General features: G+C 36.7%; 1 long non-coding RNA gene across 1 annotated transcript; it reads right to left on the bottom strand.

The window, feature by feature from the left end:
• Positions 1-299: 299 nt before the first annotated feature.
• On the bottom strand, positions 300-5466 carry LOC109922605. The gene is made up of 4 exons (XR_007266176.1): positions 5404-5466; positions 4966-5030; positions 4296-4334; positions 300-4165 (listed from the first exon to the last, which is right to left on the bottom strand). It is a non-coding gene; the product is annotated as an uncharacterized LOC109922605 (long non-coding RNA).
• Positions 5467-6376: the final 910 nt, after the last annotated feature.

The following is a 6376-nucleotide window of genomic DNA, read 5'->3' as shown; positions in this document are numbered from 1 at the left end:
ATACCTAGCAAACCTCCCAGGAGCCACTGTTTTGAATATCAGGGATGACACTGCTTATCGGAATGCTGCTCACAGATCTCTACAAATTGCCAAAGCTTTTTTCTCACCACTTTCAAAGTACATTTCATTCTGTTCACAGTTCAAGTGGATTTATGGCATTCTGAAACAATGACATTCAGAGGGAAATTCGAGGAAATCAAAGCATTGAGTGTCTTTCAAATTAGAGCAACGAAATTTAAAAAAAATACATAAACTAAATCAGAGGCTGAAATATGAAGCACAGATGTTACGTGCTAGGTTCCATGTTTCTTCTTTAATAGAGAAATTCAACAGTCCACAAATGCATCATTTTACTAATAAAGATGCAGTTATTAACAACCGTGTCCACATAAATCCTTTTCTAAGTATTTTTGTTCAGCAAAGCATATCTTTTACTAGCACGTTGTTTTAACTTACAGCAAATATAACACAGGAGTCTCACATAATCTCAATTATATTACGATTGTTTCTTCGCATCGGGATTTTAACAGTGAGCCACCCCGAAGATCAGTAAATTGACACAGGAAAATTACAGTATGCTGGCACGTGCATATACAAAGTTTTGAGCCATTACAGCCATAAAGTACGAAACAGTGTCATTTTGCATATAGTTGTAGTTCAGATATATACGGACTAAATTGGGCAAATGCAGGACAATGAATATATTAGGCAGTCTAATACATTAAGCATACATACAAACAACAAAATGCCCAAAACAGTTTTGGTGCTCAATCCAGAAAGATGAATTCTAAATAGGGGAAGTATGTGCACAGCACACTTATTCACTTGATACCACTGATTAAAGAATTTACTCATGAGGAGAAGATTGTCTTCCATTACATTATTGCATAAATCTATCTGATGATGTGATGGAGATGTTTAGTATCTTCAAAGAATCTCAGTCAATTATACAGAGAACAAAAAAATCATTTCTCCTTGTTGTAGAATCCAGAATAAGAAGATATTTAATTCATTTGCAAAATCACTGAGAAGGCCAGAGTTTATTGCTCGTCCGTTTTCTTCCTGAAGAGGGCATTGTTAATGCTTCAGCTGAGTGTCGAAATTGTCGTGGTGATAGCGTACTACAACTGTACTTGGCAGGGAATGTCAGGTGTTTCCGTGGAGGTTTTGCAATATGTATACAGATCAATGCAGTGTGTGATGTCGATGATTCGGAATATCTGAGATACCTATCCTTCTAAATGATGAAAGATGTGAGTTTGTTACATCACTACATGTAATTAGACGAAATGACAATGGCCACCATGGGGGTGAGTCATAGTAAGAAACCACAGATAGATGCTGGTTGCCTCGGTATGTAATTGCATGTGTTATTAAGGTAAGTAATCGTGGCAGGTGATATGGTTGCAAAGTCAGAGTTAAAAATAAAGATATGAGGGTATTGTTCTTTATCATTCCCTTCCAACTGTATCACATTGGATTGTCCATATTGTCCTTCACACATTTTGCATTTAAATTAATTAAACATAAAACACAGGTGATTTACTGGTGGTGGTTAATCGGTGAGAAGTTACCATACGTGATTTGGTGAAGGGAAGAAAAAACATTCAGTTGTACGTGGATATAAAGAAAAAAGGGTGAAAGTATACAAGAACAATTACACAAAGTGGAGAAAGGGGGAGGTTGGATTCTAACATGTTATATGTTTCAGGAAAGTTGGGAGAAGAAATGCTCAGTGATTAAAGTAATAATTAACATTTGTAAATAATTATGACAGTGCTACTGCTGTGAGAATGAAACAAATGTGTTTAAATATAGTGTTGGAGAACAAATGGAATCTATGAGAGAGGTAACAAAAATGTAGACTTATCATCATCCCTGGAATGAACCAAGGGGAATTATAATCTTTGACGCATGATGTGTTGTTTTATTTGAGGCACCATGATTTATATAGATCAACTGGCTGAGTGTAGAAATATGCATGTCTGATTTGCTGATGAACGGAAATTTGTCAATTCCCAAGGGGAACCATATGGAATAAGCAATGTATTAGGTATATGAATTCAAAAGCCTCGCTTGAGAGTGAAGTGGAGAACTCAGTGTAGGTGTTCAGATGGACAGGTGTGGTTATTGATCTCAGAGAGGAACAGAAAGTATTGGTAAACTGAATAAGATGCAGATTGAAGTAATGAATACAAAGAATCACTCATCAAAATTTGGGAGACAATCTCATAGAGGATTATTTTCCCTTGGTGAGTGTTAGTGAATGGATTTGACAACAACGTGTGATCAGTGATTTGTACCATTTCATGAATTCATTATCCTTTTGCTGCACTGAATGACAAACCCACAATGACTTACAGGTCAACAACTAATATAATGGTCATAGGATCAAACATTCCAACAACAATGTAGAAATATAGAAAATGGGAGCAACAGTAGGCCATTTGGCCTTTCAAGCCTGCTTTTATCATTGATTATGATCATGTCTGATCATTCAGCTAAATAGACTATTTCTACATTTCCCCAATTTCCCTCGATTCTTTTAGGTCCAAGTGTTACATTCCGTGATCCTGCTGCTAAGAACATTTATACTGCAATGTATTGAATTTGTGAAATCAAAACACAGCACATTTCTGATCTGAAACTGCATCTCACCAAAATTGGGATCAAGGTATCCTAGCAAAATTAGCGTTAATAGTAATCAGGAATAGTTATTCTTTGGTTGGAGTTCCAAGATATTTCTTCAGACGTTCCTCTATGCACTGTCCTAAGCCCAACCATTTTCAACAGCTTTAACAATTACTTTCCCTCCATCATAAGGTGACAAGCAGGGAGGTTCATGGATGACGCTAGATTTTGCAGAACCATTCGTGACGCCACAGATGATGCTACAGCAGCTCAAGTAAAAATACAAAAAGACCTGGATAATATTCAGAATCAGCTAACAAGTTGTAAGTTACATCTCACCATGAAAATACCAGGTAATGACCATCGCCAGCAAGAGAGTATCTAATCACTATTCATTGAAGTTCAATGGAATTACCATCACTGAATCAGTGACTATCAGCACCCCGGCAGTTACCAATGATCCATAACTGCCTTAGTCTTTCAAATAAATGCAGGGCTTCAAGAACAGGAAAGACGATAGGAGTCCTGTGTGGTTATTTCACCTTGTCAGTCAGCAAAGCATGTCCGCCATTCACAAGATACAAGTTAGGACCGGGATAAAATACTCCACACTTGTCTGCATCAGTGTAGCTCTAAAAACACAATAGATGCTTACACCATCCAGGACAAAACAGCCTGGTTGTTGGGCAACACAGTCACAACATTCACTCCTTCCACCACCGATGTTCAATAGCAGCAATGTGAAGCATCCACACGATGCACTGTAGAAATTTACCAAGGCTCCGTACGCAACAGATTGCAATTCCATGGCTATGGTCATCTAGAAGCAGATGGGCAGCAGATACAACTGAATACCACTTCAGCTGCCAGTTCCAAATCACTCACTATCCTGACTTGAAATTATATCTCTGCTCCATCGCTGTCACTGGAACAAAATGCTGGAACCTTCCCCCTAAGCATTCATTTTACCTACACCAATTGGGCTGTAACTGTTCAAGAAGTGACCAACTTCTTGAGGGTATTTACAGACAGACAATGAATGCCTCCCAGAACACATGAATGAACCATGAAAATTTCCTGCATGTTGAGAATGGATTTTTGGTTGTTGGATATTGTATAAGACCAATGGCTATGCAGGAAAACAAAATGTAAAGAGTGCTCAGAAAATTATTTTGCTTGGCTGCAAGAATGATTCCTTCATGGACCATGGTAGATATATTCAATGTAAATTTATCCCCTTTCCCACAAACCCATGAGATGCATGTCAGGGTACAGATCAAGTATGTAGGTAACTCAGTCAAGATCCTGAATGCCCAGTCTTAAACAATAAGGTTGACAGAACATTTTACGAAAACACTAAACATCATAGGTGGCCATTGTGCTGCCATGTTATAACAAATCCTGATGATAAATACACCTGTTCGTATTTCATTTGATTTTTTTTTAAACTTTATATGGTAGATGAATTGTAATGTCTTCACTTTGCATTCGTCTTCAGTTCACTGTAAACTGACTGATCCTGCACTTGCAATCCCTGTTAAATATAAAAAAGAGAGACAGATGTTCTTATTAAGGGAAATAACGTGGTAAAATAAAACTGAGATGAAACACACATCATAAATTGCATGTGAATGTTTTAAAATAAGATTCAACAATGTCATTACCATGTAAATATTTTCATCAAATGGTTTCATAGCTTTCTCCTGTAAAAATGCAATTTGAAAGATGTATGTCATCATGGTTACCAAAAATGGAAGTAGGTCATTTAAACTTTAACACTATTAGTATGTAATATGCATCTGCACATTGTGAGGAAGAATTTCTTTGACTAATACTCTGCTGATACTTCACTCTGAGCTGTTCTCTTCGCAAAATATGGTTGGTGTTGTTGCCTTTTATTCTGAAGAGCAGGTGAGGATATATGTCCCAAATCTATTTAAACAACTGCAGTAAGAGAACCTGCTTGGTTATCATTTTATTAAACCCTGCAATAGCCTCCTAACTAACTGTCTTAAAACTCCACATGGGGCATGGTGACCCTCAGGTTAAAATAGCACCAATTGACTATCTCCAATGAAACAGCTGCCCTATGATCAGGTAGGGTTACGGCTATTTTACATTTTGCATGAGGATCATTTTTGGATTTTCTTAACAATCAAATTTTAAAAATCACAGCAAAGATCCCATCTTTTCTGGTTTATTAATAAATCCACTTCCTTTAAACAGTGGAAAAAAAAGAGGTTCATGGTTGCAAAAATCTGGCTTTACTTTAATGAGCACAGTCGCTTAACTGTATATTAATTGCACCAACATAATTGTAATAATTGCACCAACCTTTTGATTTCTTGGAATATTTTCATAGATCGCTGATGCTTTCCCACTGAGTGCTGCAGGGTGGTCTGAAAAAGCAAAATAATTAATTTACCATGAATAGTCAATTGTGGAGCCATTGACTGTGCTGTTTATCCTGCCATGTCAGTATCACCTTTCAGTGATATCAAGTTAAATCCATTCCCTTGTTATTTTAGCACAGCTTGATTAACAGTTTTCTTGCAAGTATTTATCCAATATTCTTGTGAGTGTACAATTTGTGTACAACAACATTTCAGTCTGTACCTTCCAGATCTGAGCAACTCAAGGTCTGAAAGGAAAGTGCAATTGCATTTTCAAAAAAAAGACTTAACTCTCTAGTTGCTATTTATTTAACATTGTGCAGAGGAACACAGCTTTTCATTCTTTTTTATACAAAATTCTGGCAAAAATTCTGTTCACCTGTCAAATCTACTATTCACCTCCATGATCCAGGACATTCAACCCACTCTCCTCATTGCTCCAATGAACTGTGACATCACCTGTTGTGCAACGACTTGCTTTATAATATTTCAAGCAACACCATTAATCCTCAAACAATGGACAATTCTAAATTCCAATAGATTTCGGATAATTGAGGTATTGTGTATGAAATTGAAACAACTGTTCCTCATCATTCCGTTACTGGTATGGAATGGATTCTGTGTCTCCTAAATTAATCATTATTAACAGGTGCATTGAATACAGGATTAAAGTTTATTCTAGGAATTGTTTCAATTAAAGAACACAATCAATTAAACAATACCATGCATTTTTCCTGCACGTCTTCCCTTTAATTAAGTGATAAGAGCCAAGATTCAAATTTCCATTTTACAAAACACATTTGCTGTACTGTGAAGTCAGATGCTGATTCCTGGTCATTACTTCAATAGTCAAGCCATGATGTTAATTATTTAACAAAAAATCATGCAGTTGTTTCAGATTTGACTGAAGTTACAGACTGAAATCCCAATTAATAGATAGCAAAATAATTAGATTCCGTACAACATCCATGTCAAGATAATCTCTCTAGGTTCTAAACATAAAGAAATACACAATATCGTGGAAAATGTGACAACAAAATGTGAAAAAAGCTTAGAAGTAGAGACTATGTTTGGAAAGTCACAGGATTTGCAACAGGATCCGCATGAAATAATGTGCTGTTATTTTTTACCCTTCACAACTTAGCAACAAATAAAAAAATTTTGATCAAGACAAATGCTGAAAGTATCATTCCAAATAGGGCTTTAATTATGAATCAGAGATAGTAGGAACTGCAGATCCTAGAGAATCCGAGACAACAAGGTGCAGGGCTGGATGAACACAGCAGGCCAAGCAGCATCATAGGAGCAGAGAGGCTGACGTTTTGGGCCTAGACCCTTCATCAGAAAGGGGG

This window comes from Rhincodon typus, chromosome 47 (genome assembly GCF_021869965.1).
Source record: "Rhincodon typus isolate 14 chromosome 47, sRhiTyp1.1, whole genome shotgun sequence".
NCBI classification, from domain to species: domain Eukaryota; kingdom Metazoa; phylum Chordata; class Chondrichthyes; order Orectolobiformes; family Rhincodontidae; genus Rhincodon; species Rhincodon typus.
This window is presented reverse-complemented; position numbering and strand designations above follow the sequence as displayed.